Source organism: Pteropus medius, unplaced genomic scaffold (assembly GCF_902729225.1).
Source record: "Pteropus medius unplaced genomic scaffold, Ma_sr-lr_union100, whole genome shotgun sequence".
Lineage (NCBI taxonomy): Eukaryota > Metazoa > Chordata > Mammalia > Chiroptera > Pteropodidae > Pteropus > Pteropus medius.
The window spans coordinates 165,967-183,270 of NW_024355109.1; the positions used below are offsets into that span (position 1 = coordinate 165,967).

General features: G+C 43.5%; 1 protein-coding gene across 2 annotated transcripts in view; it reads right to left on the reverse strand.

The window, feature by feature from the left end:
* The window catches only part of KIRREL1 (kirre like nephrin family adhesion molecule 1), a 107,071-nt gene that overhangs the window by 57,716 nt on the left and 32,051 nt on the right, over nt 1-17,304 (reverse strand). The window lies entirely within an intron of this gene.

Sequence of the window (17,304 nt, forward strand, 5' to 3'; positions counted from 1 at the left end):
TTCCAGACCCCTCCCTTACTGGACATGATAATTTTAACTTGGGTACCTACTAATCTTTCCCATCTAGTAGACAATGATATTCTGATTATCCATTATGAAAATGAAGCTAAACGCCTTCTTAGCCATGCATTAGTCCTCTCCTACTATTAATATCAACTTTGGTACATTTTTTGTCTGGATATAGCAATTATAAAGGACCCATTCTGGGCAAATACCTTCAAGAACATCTCCCTGATAATTTCCCTCATTGGATTATATATTGCTCTAATTTAGATGTGCATTGTATAGTTATAGGAATGGATGATGAAAAATTAAGAAAAATACTGAGTATGATAGGAAAAGGCTTGCAGCAGCCTACACCACCTGTCATTGTATATGTCCTCAAACTCACCAGCCATGCTCATGTGGCTGGATGCCTTATAAAACAGGGAAAAAAAATCAATGGGTCCTCATTTTAGAAATTATTGAGATTACTTGGTAGGTAGAAATGTCTGTAACTACTCTACGCTTTTGGGAAGCCTTATGAAATACTCAAACTCCAGCTCAGCTCATTCCGGGGTTACCTCTACTCATTTAACTATGGCATGGGAAATTCAACATTTTGGAGTCCACTAAGTATACCCCAGTTGTTCCCAGGCTATAGCCATCCAATTGCAACAACATTCCTGATGGATCCAACACCATCGGCCTTCTATAAGAAATAAAAAGGGAATTCTTGAACGATTAGGGGCTGGCCTTGGTATTCTGAGACAAGCTGAAATTGCAGTTAATGAAGAATGTCATTCATTAGATAAAGACTCTATCTAAAATAGGTCTTATAAAGGAAATGTGATTTCAAGAAGAAGAATGGGAAGCAGCATGGAAAGACAATGAGGACTTAACTCAATGGATAGAACAGACTCAACAGACTATAAAAACTCATGCACAAACCCAACAATGGAACCATTGTTCTGTATACCTGAAACTAATATAAAATATTTTTTTTAATGCAAAAACAACAACAATAACAACAAAAAACGCCAACAATGGGAATGTGCCTGTATCCTAACTCAACAGGGCCTATTATCCATGCCAATGCAAATGGAATCTGAAGTAGCTATGAAACAATGGCTGGCTATAATGAATGCAGAAACCCAGGCTGGACACTTATGGAACTCTTTTAGTCCTCCTGGATTTTGGAAAGTTTTAGATGGAAAAAGTGATCTATGACATTGTATCTTAAAAACCCAAGCACCTTGGTAAAAATCCTAAGCTAAGATTTTCAGTAGTTCAGTTGGCTGGTAGAGGACCATACTAAGTAAAACTAGAATATTTCCAGTGAGAAGTAGAGGGACCATACTAAAAAATAATAGAAAATGGGCATCCATCTCATTATCCAATTGTGAAAATTGGAAAAGCGAATGGTTATGTCTCCAATGTAAATGGAATTCTGAATTCATCCAATCCTGGCCTATTGTATCCACTCCAACAAATAACAATATATGGTATATGGAATGATTTTGTTGGGAGTTAGAAAATTCTTGTTATACTAAGCGATTTCTATTGCAATGACATCAATTTTACATTAAATGCATTAAATGCTACAGGAATATGATGTAATACTGAAATGATAGGCAAAATAATTTTGCCTAAGGTTAATGAACCTATGATAATATTGATACTGAAAATACGATATATTGAGAAATTGAACTTAATCCTCCCCATGAAGTCTTTTCTATGGAAACTAAGTGGCCAGAAGAAAAAGTATAACTTCTGGATCATGAAAAAGTAGAGTCTTCATTCATTTGGCCAAACTTATTGTAAGGTACAAATGGCAGTAGATAAGGGAGAAAAAGATACTTTAGCTTAATAAAAAAATATGGTAATATATGTAAAAGGTTCTTTGGTTGCCTGGGTTGTTTGTTCCCCTCAGACTCATACTTGTCAAGTATTGGACATTTTCTACTCCTAATTGATGTTACTGGTTTAATACTCTTGCTCTTGTTCCTAGCATGTAAACGTTATACTAGATGCAAAAAAAAAAAAAAGTAAGACAGATAGCAAAAAGCAACAACAACAACAAAAACTAGGAACACACAGGATATGACTGCCTCCCATTCGCTTGCATTTACTTATTGAAAAAAGATTTGGCCTTGACTGCCATCTAAGGTTATAAAGTCTTATCCCATCTCGATGGTCCATTGTTCAGCAAGACAAATGCTGATAGTAAGACTTCCTAGGAATGAGCCTTGCTAGCACTGTGGGACCACATTATCCCACCAAAAGGTTGGTCATCAATGTATCCTTCAAATTAATTTATGACCAAAAGGAGAAACTGGATAAAAAAGGGGCCACATACTAAACCTGACAAGCTTAGGGGAAGCCTGCATAGGGGGCCTCACAAACTCAGAGACCAAAAGTAACCACATAGGATGGTCTAAATATAAAAATTTCTAACTAAAAGTGGGTAGTGGTGGGTAGTCACATCCTTGGCCTGCAGCTTCCTTAACAAGGGTCAACCTTTACCTTAAGTGAACCTGTTTATTGTCTTTTTGCATCTGAGATAGCATACCCTTGGAATGTCAGAGTAATCTTTCCCAGACCCCTCAGGGTACAACCTCCCACCAGAGCACAGGACCACAGATCCCCTCATCCTTATCTTGTTCCCTGAATACCATCTCCATGTGCTGTGAATGTTAATTATTAACTATTCTGTACCCACCAATGTAAAAGAAGTATGTGTCTCTTGCTTTTACTTTTTATTCAATCTCAGAGATTTCCCCACTTTGTCTTCTCCCGCCTCCCTAATCCACCACCAATGATTTCATGTAACTCTCCAGTCTCCTCCTTTGATTCTAATGTATAAAATGAGCTGTAAAATTACCATCCTTTGGATCATTTTCTCAATCTGTTGAGATTTTGCTTCATGGCAATTGGTGTCAGTTTGGCTCAAATAAACTCTTAAGACTTTTTCTTAGGCTAGATATATTTTTGTCGATACATGTAACACAGTCCCTGGCACTGAGTTGACATCCGCCTTATATTTGCTAAAAGAATGAATGAATGATCAAGATATTAAGCTTGTCGTTTTATATGGATTGTCTCACTGAATCCACAACACCTACTATTACAATACATACTATTAACCCCATTTTACAGATAGAAATAGAATAGAGGCTGAGAGAAATAATTTGCCTAATGTCATAAAACTAGTAATTTGCAGCATTAGGATAAAAAAATAGGATTAAGCAATAAGTCTTTTGCCATCAAGGAGCCTGATCCTAATTTCAGCACTGTGTTGTCTCAATGGTAATATAACTATGGACACTTAAGTAACCTCTCTGAGCCTAAGTTTCTTCATCTATAAAATACGACTGCAAAGATTAGATAACTAAAACATGTAAAGAGTTTAGCCAGACTAAATTCTATGTAAATGGCAGCTATTAGAAATAATTGTGATTATAAAGTGACATAAAGTTGCATTAGCCTTTTTGCCATCTACGTCATGGCTCTCCGCTCATCTCACTCTAGTTAGTAGTTGCATCCTTTCTCCCCTGGGAGGGAGTACATGGTGTCCACAAAGGAACAGCCACCAGCCAACAGGCCCAGGTTGCCAGGAGCCCCAGCCCCTTTCAGTACCCTAATAGCTGGTCTTGGTGGGCACACAGGTCAGGAGGAAAGCAAAGGAGGAGGCCTCATCAGTACTGTGTTCACAGCTCCCTTGCACGGCCTCCTCAGTGCCTCTGCAGAAGACACATTTTCTGCTGTTTCCTCCTCTTTCCACAAGCAGGGACCCAAAAAAGCAGAAGCCTTCTTCTTAGACCCTGAAACTTAACTGTAATGGGGTACCCAGACTAGGGGAAGAAGATAAGGAGAAGTGGCAAAGGCTAAGAAAAAGAGTTTATTTGGGGAGCCCCATTTAACTTCCCAAAGCTGCCCTTTGGGTTCCCCTGAACGATTAGTGCTCCCAGACACAGAAGCCTTTATTCCCTGAAAAGGAGCAGCCAGGCAGAAAGACAAAGGCTATATCTGATCCAGGCTGGGGAGGAGGCCACAGGTTGGGGGAAGGGAGGAGTGCAGAAGGGGCCAAGCGAAAGGTGGAGGTACACATGAGCAGGAATGGGGGAGGGGTGGCCTGGAGTCAGTGTTCTTAAGATAGGATGCCAGCTGGTCAAAAGCTATCTTACGCTTGTGTCACATTTTTTTTGTTTTTAAAGAGCTTTCCATCCACTTTCTTTTCCCAGTGCAGATCTCAAGGCCACTCAGCATGCAGTTTCTCCTTGTCTCCCCACAGTCCACCTCCTTACAGTAGGTGCTGGAGTGTCCATCACGACGAATAACCATTTTTTACATGACACACAATAATACACCACAAAAAGATAGTGCAGCCAGTGGTTAAGAGCACAAGCCAGAGACAAACTGCCTAGTCTGTTGTGCAACCTTCTGTGAGCCCATTTTCTCACCTACACACGGGAGAATAACTGTACTTACCTCAGGTGGTTGTGAAGATTTATGAGGTGAGATACATAGAACAGTGCCTGGCACTTAGTAAGCACTCAAAAAACATAAGCTGTTGTTATGCAGTATGGCACTTTGTGGATTAACCAAAGCTTTCATTTTCAGAGCCTCACCTCATCTCATAATAACCCTGTGAGGGAGGACCTAGCACCCACATTACTGTGGGGGTTCAGAAGTAAGCACCCGTAGGTGTGCTTCTGTAGTGTATGGATTGTTTTGAGCTAAAGGCAATTTTAGTCTCAGGCTCAAGAGAAACTTCTGCCCTTCCTTTGAACTATCTAGAAGAACTTGTACTAGGAGCCTTGCCCTTAATAAGCTATTATCAAAGTTAACTTCTTTTGACCTATCTATAGGGCAGGACAAACTTCTGTTTGCTAAACATCTGTTCTTATTACCCTGCAATGACCTTTTGAAGCCCCCAACGTACATCACCTCATCCTTAGCTGAGGATGTCTTAATACACCTCAATCACCTTTTCTGTCTCTTAATCAATCTCTCCTGCACCAGGGGCCTCTGAATCTCTCGGGTAGTGTAGTTCTCATACATATGTATATATTAAATTTGGTAATTTTCTCTCGCTAATCTGGCTCATGTCTATTTGATTATTAGACTAATCAGAAGAATTTTGAAGGCAGAGGAAAGTTTACACATATTACATTACACTATTACACATGAGGCTCAGGTAACAGAGAATGAGGTAATAGCATAGCCAATGACGCAAATGCTTCTGGGCTCATGTTAAAGATTCCTTCTGAATATCCTAGCTGCCAACCTAATGAAACAGGAAGTGGTTGAAGGGCACAAGGGTCACCCACCCCACGCCTGGAACATGCAAGCAGGGTTCCTACTTGCATGCTTACCTAGAAACTTTGTTCAGCTACCAATTCTCTCATATATGTCTGTCCCCTACACACATACACTCTCTCTCTCATCCCTTGGGAGGTCTGCTCGGAGGCCTGGACCTGCCTCTAGTCTCTGGTTTTTGAGTGACTTTCTCTGCCTGGCCCTTACCCCATGCCTCCCCGTGACATTGCGAACTCTGGATGTGATGAGCAGTACAGCAAGTTTTCTGAGCTTCTGTGAAGGCCCTGAACTTTGTTCTCAGCTCCTTCCCCAGAAAGTTTGGAAACAGACCAACTAACTACCTAACTTCCTCTCTAGCTCATCAAATCCATTCCCTTCCACTCCATCCAAGCCAGCCTACTACCCACAATGATGACAGCTAAAACCTTAAATCAGCCTAGTCTAGGGTTTTACAATGTACAAAAAGCATTTCCCCCCATTATCCCATCTCACAAATGAGAGGGTAGACTTGCTCACCATCAGACAAGAATTAGTAGATAATGGAGGGAGACTGGAACCTGAAGAGACAGTCCAAGGGCAAGTGGGGGTCACCCTTTCCTTCTGGGTTCCATTATAAAGATAAGAAGTCTTAGCCAGCAGAGGCAAGAGCCCAAAGCCCCAGTGCCTGCCCAAGGCCCATGTCCCTGACACAGATCCCTCAGTCTTCTAGTTGTTCCTAAAATTCCTTGCCCCTTACATCAAAGCCTAGGTTGGCTTGGATGGGGTGGAAGAGAATGGGTTTGGTGAGCTGGAGAGGAGGTTAGGTAGTTGGTCTGTTTCAGAACTTTCTGGGGAACCTTCTGAGGGGCTGTTCTTTACAGGGCCCAGGCCCCTTTCTCTCCCTCAATCCTTACCTCAAATCAATGTCAGTGCCAACTCCTGAACACTTTCTAAGTGAAATGCTTCTCCTGAATTGCTGCTCCTTTGGTTCTAACCTGTTCTCTCTCTCCTGGGCAATTTCAACACCAGGACCACCTCGTGTAGTTGTCGATGTGACTGACACCCCCGGGGGAACTGGGCCAGGCTCGCGCAGCTGTGCAGGTGAATGAGAGGCCTTGTCCATAGCCTCTTTTATTAGCTGTCCCTCCCTCAGGCCTCCGAAAGACTCGTGCTTCTCTCTAGCGCAACTCTTACCCCAGCTTATTGTATTCTCCATCTATCTGTTTCCCTCAGGAGTCCTATTTAATTCATCTTTATATCTCAATGTTCAGTCGAGTGCCAGGCACATAATAGCTGCTCAATAAACTTTTGCTGAACGACTGCCTATAGTCTCTCTCCATCCCACACCCACTCTGCCGTATCCCTCCTCTATTCCACTCCTACTTCCACGGTGCCCCCCAAAGTTATTATCCTAAAACACAAAATTGATTCACACCACTTACTGCTTAAAAACCCTCGGTATGTCCCTGCTGTTTACAATAAAACTCAAAATCTATTCTTTTAAACTCATATTTTAGACTTTTCTTTGTAGCAAAACAGGCTCTTCACTGTTTACAATGTTACTTCTGAGTTGCAAAAACTCTCAATGTTTTTTTTTTCCCTATATTCCCCCATTCAATCTCGGCTGCCACAGACAGACAGATAGAAAGCACAAAGACTCTTTTTTTCTTGCATCTGCAGTAGATAAATTCAAAATCTTTAGCTGGACACCGAAGGCCCTTTGTAGCCAGATTCCTCACTTCCTCCCCAGCTTATCTCCTGCCACCCAAGCCACAGCGTACACTCTAGCCCTCCTCTGATTAGGTCAGGCCTTTTCCTTACTAGTGTTGGGGATTAAGGAAATACCTGTTGCCACTTTCTAGAATGTTCTTCCCCTCCATCTCCACTTGGACAACTGCTCTCTGTGCTGTAAGATCAAGCTCCACAATTACCTCCACTGTGAAGCCCTAACTTCCCCAGGAAAAGTGAACTGCTTTTACATTCTTTCAGACAATAGAGAAGAGGGATCCATACTCACAGGGCACTGGCCACATATTATCTAATTTAATCCTCCCTCAAAACAATCTAGAAAAGATAGATATCATCGTTCCATTAAACACGGGCTCAAATAGGTCACAAAACTAGTGAAAGCTAGAGTGGAATTCAAACCCTGATCTATCTGACTCTGAAGTCCCTGCTCTTTCTTCTATTGTTCACCACCTCCTACCTCTATCATGGAGCCTCCTTGCTTTGCTTTGTGACATTTATTGGTCCGCATGTCTGTTTTCCTTTTAGACGTATGGTTAGAGATTGGTCTTACATTCTCAGAGGCCAATCCTTGGAATGAGTTCATAGAAGGCCCTCAATAACTGTGGCTAATTGGACAGACAAATGAGTGAATGAATGAATGAATGAATGAACTGAGGGTTGCATCACTCCTCTAGGTATGAGCAGCGATGAAGGAATTGTCCAGAGGGGAAAAGCACAAGGGAGACCCAGTCTCACGCTGAGCAGGAGAAGCCCTTGTGCACCAACTATCTACTCTCTTTGGAGCTCTGCTTTATAAGCAAGTCAACAGCCCTCAAGGTGATGGCATGGTTGCCAAAAAACAAAATGCCAAACACATCAAAACAAAACAAAAAACATAACAACAACGCCCAGAGGTGACAAGTGTAGCTCCCTATAAAGAGCAAGACAGACACTCCCTTTGCCTTCTGGGACCCCCCCTCCCCCGAGACCAACAGACCAATGCAGGTAGCAACATCTAGGCCATTTGGAAAGAAGGCCTAGAAATAGAATATCAATACATGAGCAGACTGTATTTACATCGCCGACCCATTAGGAGATGTGAAGGGGTGGGGAAGCAAGAGGAACACTGCACTCAGGCACAACCCCTCAAGACAGGGGCTTCAGGAACAATCTAAGCGATCAGAGGAAAACCAGCCTGATGAATTGGTGCAGGGTATGAGTGGTACATTGTAGGCATATGGCAACGCTTGTCCTGGCCTCACCACCCCAGGCCACCAGGCTCCCATATCTAGTTCAGCCCTTGTTGTTTTCATGTTCTCCAGCCTGTTGCTAATTGTTCTCTCCACTAGCCAAATGGTGTGAATGAGGGGCCATAAAGGAAACAAACAGCACATGCCACGCGTCCAGCAATTTTACTATTGGCAATTTCATACAGAAAAATAAAACGGGGATGGAGCTGCAGGGTCAGGAGGGGGAAGTCTACTTCCAAATGATTTTCCCTTTTAATGCTGAGTCGTCAGGCCTTCTCTTCATGGATAATTCTATTGTAAGCAAGACACAGGCATTGTCAGCAAAGTCTAGGCATTTATGATGCAAGACCAGGCAGGTCGGGCCTGGGGAGAGGTGGTGACAGAATGGCAGACCCTCAGTGTTGGAAGGGACAGTGGAGGTCACCTTATCCAACTTCCCTCTCAATCAAAAGTCCCAGGTCTAGCGGGCCCAGCATGTGGTCACTCAGGCTCTTCCTGCACCCTAATAGCTTACTGGACCACAAAGCAGCCCTTTTTATTTGCTGGACAGCTCTGGTTATTAAAAAACACTTCTTCATAGTCTAGGGAGTTCTGCCTCTCTGTGATGTGCACATCCCATCCCAGCTCAGCCTCCTGGAGCCAATTCATATTTATTGAGGACCTACTACACAGCACCATTCTGGATTCTGAAGTCATGGAAATAAACAAAAGGTGCTTCTATCTACTTTTTCTCCACAGCTCACAGGATTTTTCCCTTCCACCCAGGCCCTATTTGTGTTCAACCTTCATTTTGTGAAGTCTCTGAGGGCTAAGATCAATGTCTCCTACTATACACCAAGAAGCATTTCTTAAAAGAGGAAGAGAAAGTTTTAAAGGAACTAGATGTTCAGTCTTTTTCATGTCACTCTGTGTTATTTTCAACATCATAACACTTATTCCTAGTTGATATGTTCTTGTCAATTTACTCATTGTTCTCTACCCACTCTCACCACCACTAACCAGCTCCCTCCAGCCATGCCAGGCAGAACGTCATTTACCTCATCACCACGGACCACCAGGACTGAGAACAATGCCTGGCACATAGCAGAGACTCAGTAAATATTTGTTGAGTTAGTAACTAAATGGATGGATACATAAGACTCAGCTCACACATGGGGTGAATCGATGGGATCTCAGCACAGACCTCCATCCCTTAGGCATCATCATCTGCCTAAGGAAGAAATAGTTGGTCTCCCTCCCCTGTCAGCCAAGCAGATGGACAGCAGGCTTGTGGGGTGCCTCCCAGGAGGGTTTGCGGGCACAGAGCCAGGCCCCTACTCGACCAGAGCCACCAAGCAGCTGGCATGCTGGTCCTGCCTGGTGTCTAGCTGACAGAGCCTAGGACTGTTTCCTGGAGAGGAAATGGGAGTGAGTTGCAGGGAGTCAATCAGCCAGTCTCCCCAGGCTCATCCCGTGCCCTATGGGCAGGAATCGGCTCTGGGGCCAAGGAGAGATGTGCGGAGAAAAGGAGACAGGCCCTTGCCTAGAGACCATGTTTCCATGAGCTTAGTCAGAGAATGTGTCCTGGAGGAGGGGAGTTGCTGATAGGGTTTGGAAGGAGAGAGGGGTTTGAGAGCTAATGATTTCAAATAATATTCATATATTGAACAATTAAGTATGCCAGGCATTCTGCTAGCCACTTTATAGACACCGATTCAGTTAAGGCTCACAACATCCACAAGAAGTAAATATGATTAACCCCTTTCACAAAGAGAGAAACAGAAGTGTAAAGAGATGAAGTAACTTGTGAAAGGTCCAAAGCTAGTCAGTAGCTGCGCCACAATTTGAACCCAGGTGTTGAAGACTCCAAATCTGAACTCACAGTGGGCATGATGGCATCATTGGGTCCCCTGGCATCAGTAGCCCCATGACATCCTCTGGGATTTCTGTCATAGGAAAGCCAACCCTCAAAGGCAGAGCTGAGATTGTACCTAGCCTAGGCCCCATTGAAGTCCAAAACTCACAGAAGTTCACTGCAGACCTGCCGAGGCCCTTCAGACACACAGAAGATCAAAGCCATGCGACCTGACCCAGCAGCCTTCACAGCCCTCACCCCCAGCGTCCTCGCTCTTGTTCAACTGCCCTCATGGGGCTGCTTTTCCATAGTCTTCCTTCTCCAGCTGGCCTGCTGTCCACCCCAATTGCCTTTCCTCCCTGCCTCCCTGTCAAGCCTTAGACCAGGGCATAGGAAAGCCATCAGGAGGACTAAGTATCATCCAGTCCAGTCCAATCACTTTACAGTGGAGGACATTACCCCCAGTGGGCTGACGAAGGCCACACCACGCTCCGCGGTGGGCAGGATGTCCCCTCTGTGAAGCCACCTCCCTCATGCAGACCGTTCTTCGTCTGAGAGAACACAACGCCATCTTTTGCTCCATAAACCCTCTTATTCTCCTTGTAGGTCCCGCATAGGCCTGGAGAGATCCACAAGCCCCCTCCAATCATTCTCATTTTCTGTGTTCCTTGTTATGGTCTGAATTGTATTCCCCACCCCCAAAGTTCATACATTGAAGCCTGAATCCCCCAGAACCTCAGAATGTGACTGTATTTGGAAACAGGAATTTAAAGAGGTAATTAAGTTAAAATGAGGTCATTAAAGTGAGTTCTAATTTAATCTTCCCTGTGAGAAGAGAAAATCTGGACACACAAAAGAGATGCCAGGGGTGTGTCCACAAAGGAAAGACCATTTGAAGACATAGAGAGAAGCCAAGCAGAGAAACCAATTCTGCCGACCTTTGACCTTGGACATCCAGCCTCCATGACTATAAGAAAAGTAAATTTCTATCATTTAAGCCACCTGGTCTGTGGTATTTTGTTATGGCAGCCCTAGCAAACTTATACATCGCTTTACCATTAGTAAATACAGGTTACCCAATAGACTGCCTTCTATCATTTGAGCATGAAGCATGTCCCATCATGCCCTGGTCTGTCAAGGAGCTATGCGTTTTCCATCCCAGCATGTGGCTCCCTAAAATACTTGTCTACCGCTGCCTCAAACACCTCCAGCCAACATGTATACTAAGAACTATGAGTTTATCATAGTATCCATCTCAATGAATTTAGCAGAAACAAACTCTGGAACAATGATTAATAAATAATTAAAAATTTTGAAATTCCATCCTCTGATTCTGTACTCCGGGGGATGCCGTTTGCCTTGTAGTCTATGTTACTGATGTCCCTTGTCTTGCGATGTCAGGGCCCAAGCTTCCTTCTATATCAAAGCACCACACTTGTGGATTCTCCCAGTACCTCTTGGTTGTAATTATCTGTTTTAGGTATGTATCTCTCTAGACCTTGGTTCTACACAATTGTTGAGAACACTGACAGTACACTCTGTCTATATACAAATCCATCCCTGGAAACATCTGTCCCCTTGGATCTGTGTGGTTCTGTAGGACTCTATAGATTTCTGGGACTTTGGGGATGTTGAATGTCTTTTTAAAGATCAAAGGCATGTTCCTCCCAAATTACTGGCACCAGAGCTACTAGGATATAGACTGTGGCTAACGTCACCCAAACGTCCAGTTACTGTTATTAGCCATTCAGTCTCGACCTAGCAGGGACATGGCCTGTCTCCTTCATCAGAGTGTTTCTCTGAGGTCCTGAAAGGTTGTGGATGGTAAAAAGAGCTAGGGTCTTGGGGTCATACAGGTCTTGGTTTGAATCCCAGCTCCACAATCACCTATCTGAGCCTTAACACCTCACCCAGAAAATAGGATTAATAATTCTTATTTAACATGGCTCCATGAGAATTAAATTAAATGGGTCAACGGTAAGTAGAATATCTAGCAGAGTGTCTAGTGTAGAGTACTCATTTCATATTAATTCTCTCCACCTCGTGATTTTCCACCTTCCTTTGTATCTACCCTCCTAGTGTGAAGGTCGAATTCTTCTTGTCTCTTTGATATCTTTGCCCCTGATATCTTTGCCCCTCCATTGATGGATGGAAGATGCCAGAGACAGGGGCAGAGTTCTGCAGTCCTTGCTGTCAACATCCATGAGTACAGGTGCAACTGTATATCAGCAACATAGCATCTGGACCTCCCTTCTCTGGTGACTCACTGTTCAGGACCCACATCCCAAAGGGACTCTTCTAAACAGGTTTCCTTCCAAAAGAAAAAAGAAACTGATGGATGGTAAATAATTGATCCCTTATAAGAGGTAGAGAGGGTGCCCAAATAGGCTACCTAGCCAGGAGGCAGGGAAGTTGGCTCCTACCAGTTCTTACTTTAATTCCCAGATTCCAAGATCGAATACACACCAAAAGAGATGGAAGGAAAGAATATAAGCAAAGTAAAACAATGACAAAAATGAATACAAATGCAAACACACACACAGTTCAACAAAAATGTTCGTTAGGTAGAAAATACATTTCTCTAGCATGTTTCAATTTATGTAATGAAAAAGGAATATTCATTTATATCTAGTGAAACGAGAAACAAAATGTGTGATTTTCAGTAGTAGCCCCGCATTATTTAAACATGTCTACTGTAGCTACCCAATGTGTGGATCATCCGTAAGGGCCCCCTGTCTCTCAACTCCTACTGACTGGATAAGTGACAACAGAGCTAACATAGAATTAGCAAACAATAATAATCCTTCCCAGCAGTACCTCCAAATAACAACAACAACAACAACAATAATCATCCTATACATTTGATGAACAGCTTTATAATTAACAAATCATTTTCACGTTCACTTAACATTTTGAACTCTGGGAAGCTGAATCCCAAAAAGGCTCAGTGATTTCCCTAAGGTCTTACAGCTAGTAAGAAGGGACTATGAACTTGAACCCACATCTGCTGACTTCTAATACACACACTCACACTCTTCACTAAATCACAAGGGTGGAACATAACATCATGTACCAGCAGCTTGAGCACATGTGCACCCACGCCACCAAGTAAAATGTCCAGGTAATGAGATAACAGAGACTTGACAACTCCCTTCTGTTTGAGGCATTGCTCAGGATCCTTTTAGAACTCAGGTTTCAGGGATATGAAGCATGCCAAGTAATCGAATATAAAATAGACTAGAAATTGTGAGAAGGGAATCTATGGGAAACTGAGTCTCCTAGAATCAGAGGAGAAGGATGAAGAAAAATTTCATATTCTATCTCTGAAGTGTTAGTGCCATTTGTCAAGGGCCAAACAAGAGAAAATGGACTGCATCAGTGGGCTTCGTAACAAGGATCAAACAGCTTTCTGATTTGGGTGGTGGTGGTGACAAGCAATAAAATGAGCTGCAAAGTAAGGAAGAGAAGGTACTATAGAGTAGTGACACCAAAAAGCTCACCATCTGGCTCAGAGCTGTGAGGTGCTCTGGGAGAGGAAGGTGGCCACTTATTTTTCTGTAAAGAGGCATCACAGGAATAGCGGTGGAGGTACTCTCAAAAGGGAGCAGGGGTCCCCTATCCTAGGATGGGGAGGATTTGTAAAGAGACTGGGGACAACTAGTTAAAGAGTGCTTCATGGGTGGGTTCTTACTCCTGAGAGAGACTGGAGTTAAAGAAAGGCACATCCAGAGCTCATCTCCTCTCACACATGCTGGGAAGGACTTCCCTTTTCACACTCTACCCTCTGCATCCTGTTCCTAAGGAAAATAACTTTTAAATTCTTCCTTCAATACCCTTCTGACTGTTACTAATCCCAAAGATCCCTCCTCCTCTGGTTCTTCCCTCACAGTTCCCTCACAGCCGATCACATCAAGTCCAACTTCATACATTCACTGGAGCACCTATTATGTGCCAGGCACGGAGATGCTAGGGGAGAGTCAATCCTGCCCTCACGACCTGTCCCCTACCTACACCAACCTCATCTCCCTGCTTCCGGTCCAGTCAATACTTCCTGCTTCAGCCACACAGACCCAGCCTCCACCCCAACCTCTCCAGCATCTCCAGGCCTCTGTGTAAGCGCTTCCTTCCCATGGCAAAAAAAAGTTCCCAGCCCCCAACTTCTCCATCCTGCTCTAGTCTCCCCAGAAGACTCCACTCCCCCAGCTCCCATCACACACCAAGTGTTTAATACCTAGTTTTGCCCTATCTTGTTCTCATTTGCATGTTTTTAAAAGACTTCTCAGGCTTCTGTGACTTCTCCCCTAATCAAATGGGAGCCCTCAAAATGGGACTCCTCCTCCTCTGGTTCTTCCCACTCTGCCCACAGTGGGCAATCAGTACCAGGAATTCACTGCCAGGCCACAAAGTGTTTCCAGATGTTGCCCAGCCATTAGATTCAACAAATATTTTGAGTGCCTACTGCATACCCATGGAACTCAAATACTATATCCCCTACTTTCTGTTGAGGAACCTAATAGCTTTCAAAGACTCATTCACAGTGAAAAGTGATGAATGACAGAAAGGACTGCAACTGGGCTCTTCTGATTAGGTATAGTCTCTTTCCATCTCCACCCTAGCCACAAGCCTAAAGACCAGGATACTCAGGAAGTACCAAAGTCCACTGGGCAGTCTAGGCCAGTTTCTGTAACAAGAAAGGAATCCTAACTCTCCCAGCCTCATGGACAGGAGTGTCTGTGTCGGAGGGGAATGGGGTGGGGGGCGGTTTGCAGAGAAGGAAAAAAAAAAGAAAGAGAAAGGAATGAGAGGCAAAGGGAGCGGGAAGACAAAAGTATCTGCCATCAAAGAAGAGATGCTAGAAGTGAAGAGCTTCCTACTTATTACGCTATATTAGAGACGATGTCCTACCGTTTGTTTCCCATTACTGCCTTCAATTCCCTCCTGGTTCAGGGGACCTGAAGCACAGAGCTGGCTTGTTGATTGGTTTGAATTTAATTCATTTGTGTAATATCCTATTCAGAATGATGTCTAATTAACACTTTTGTTGGGGGGAATAAAACCTCCCATAATCATTAATGAATGGGGGAGGGGAGGGGAAACTTTACCAGGCAGCAGCCTCAATTCTACCAGGCTGTTTGCTGGCTCCAGCTTACAGATGTCTCAGTGAGACATGTTTTAGTACTAGGGTTATCACTCGCTCTGGACCAGGACAAGCAGAGGGAGCTGAGATTTGATGATGAGATGCACGATGCTACGTGAGTCAGCATCCTCGCCTGTTACTGGAGACCTTGGTTGTAAGAGCCAAATCCAGAGCGGGCAACATGGCTGGGCAGCCTCCACTGAGGAGGAGGGGCATTCTCCAAACCACTGAATGAAATTCCAAGTATGAGTCTACATTCCAGTTTCCTTACTCCCTAGGCTTTGCAAGGAGAAATAATATCTTAGATTTGTTTATAATTTCACAATGTGCAAAATGACTTTATAAATGTTAATAGATAACTTTTGAGAAATAGAACACCAATCCAATTTAATAGACGAGGAAAGTGAAGCTCAGAGAATTGAGGGACTTGTCCAAGGTCACAAAGCCATGCCATGGACATGCCATGCCAGGAATGGAATCTAGATCTTCTGACTTGAGAACCCTGGGCTTTTGGGGGATCAGGCTGTGTTTGCAGGTCACTGAGCATGTGCCATTACTCTCCAGGTAAGTCCCACAGAGCTAAAACCCTGATGAGGATATAAAGAAGCATTGGGATGATTTGGGCTTCTAGTGGTAGAGAAACCATATAAAATTATACGTGAGAGCCTGAATGGCATGAGATGGTGGTAGGAGATCAATAGCTTTCAGAAGATTTTCAAAAGTCTATGGTCCCAAAATCATAAGATTCAGTAACTTGGGGTCCATCTCTGACCATGCCTTCTAGTGTGAAATGTGGGTTACTCTTAGGGGGCCCTGGCCTCTAATCTTACCATTTTCACCTGGGTGACCTTAGGTAAATGGCTTAATCTCTCTGGGCTTCAGTTTCCATTCCTGAAAAATAGGGATACTGAGCCCTGTCCTGTCTACTACAAGGAGATTTTGTGGGAATCAAAATACATAAGGAGAAGAGAAATGGTAGATAGAAGATAACAATGTGAGAGATTTGACTATTTATGCTTTTGTATTTCTTTTAATTTTATATCATGTAAATTTCTAAATACAAAATTAGAAATTTAACAAAAATACATTGAGTCATCAGGTTATAGAATGTTGTATATATACAATCTCACTTAATTCTCTCCATAACCCTGTAAGGCAGAGATAATTTTCCCAGCTGCACAAGAGGCATCTGAGGCTTGGCAAGTTCATATAAGTTGTCCAATGTCATGAATGTTACTAATTATTCACAGGTCTAGAATTAAAATTCATATCTCTGTGATTTCAGAGTTGCTGTTTGGCTCACGTCCCACCCCCATCTCTGTCCTCTATTACAGGTGCTCATTCCATCTCGTAAAGGCTCAGTGTTAAGAGATAAACTTGATGTGTACTGGAGGAGAGTAAATTTTACCATATTGCTACAAAAAGGCTAAAAGTTTCCTCATTATTATCTACGTATAGGACTCCCAGAAATACTTGCCTTATAACCAACTCAATTGTGCCCTGGCAGCCTGAAGAATACACACACACACACACACACACACACACACACACACACAGAGGCTTTTGTTATAGCAGAGGAGAGGGAATTAGGATGGGTATGAAAATGTACTCCCATGGTCTAGCACCGTGGAGATATGCCCAGGCAGCTTGGCAAGAGCTGTTTATTCCACCCCACCCCTGAAACGCACTCATCCTTGCCTTGTGCAGTCTTGTAAATACTTGGTTGTCCATTCACGTTAGGCTATTGTTTTCATTCTGCCGTCTACATGCCCTGCACAGGCTTATCCATGTCAGTGTCTTGGCTTAGATTATAGCCCCTGAGGGGCGAGGCCTGGGCCATACCTATCTCTTCATATTTCATCCATACCGAGCCAGACACAATTAAGTGCTTAATAAAGGTATGAGCAGATGACCACAGTGATAAAGGTCATTTATTCCAACTAAAAGAGAAATGAAGCCTCCGGGGAGGGTAATTTTTACCAGACAGTGCTGTGCAGTGAAACACGACTAATACCTAAAGAAAAAGCAAGACCTGCATCCTCGCTCTACCTGGCTCTAACCAGCTCCAGAGTAAG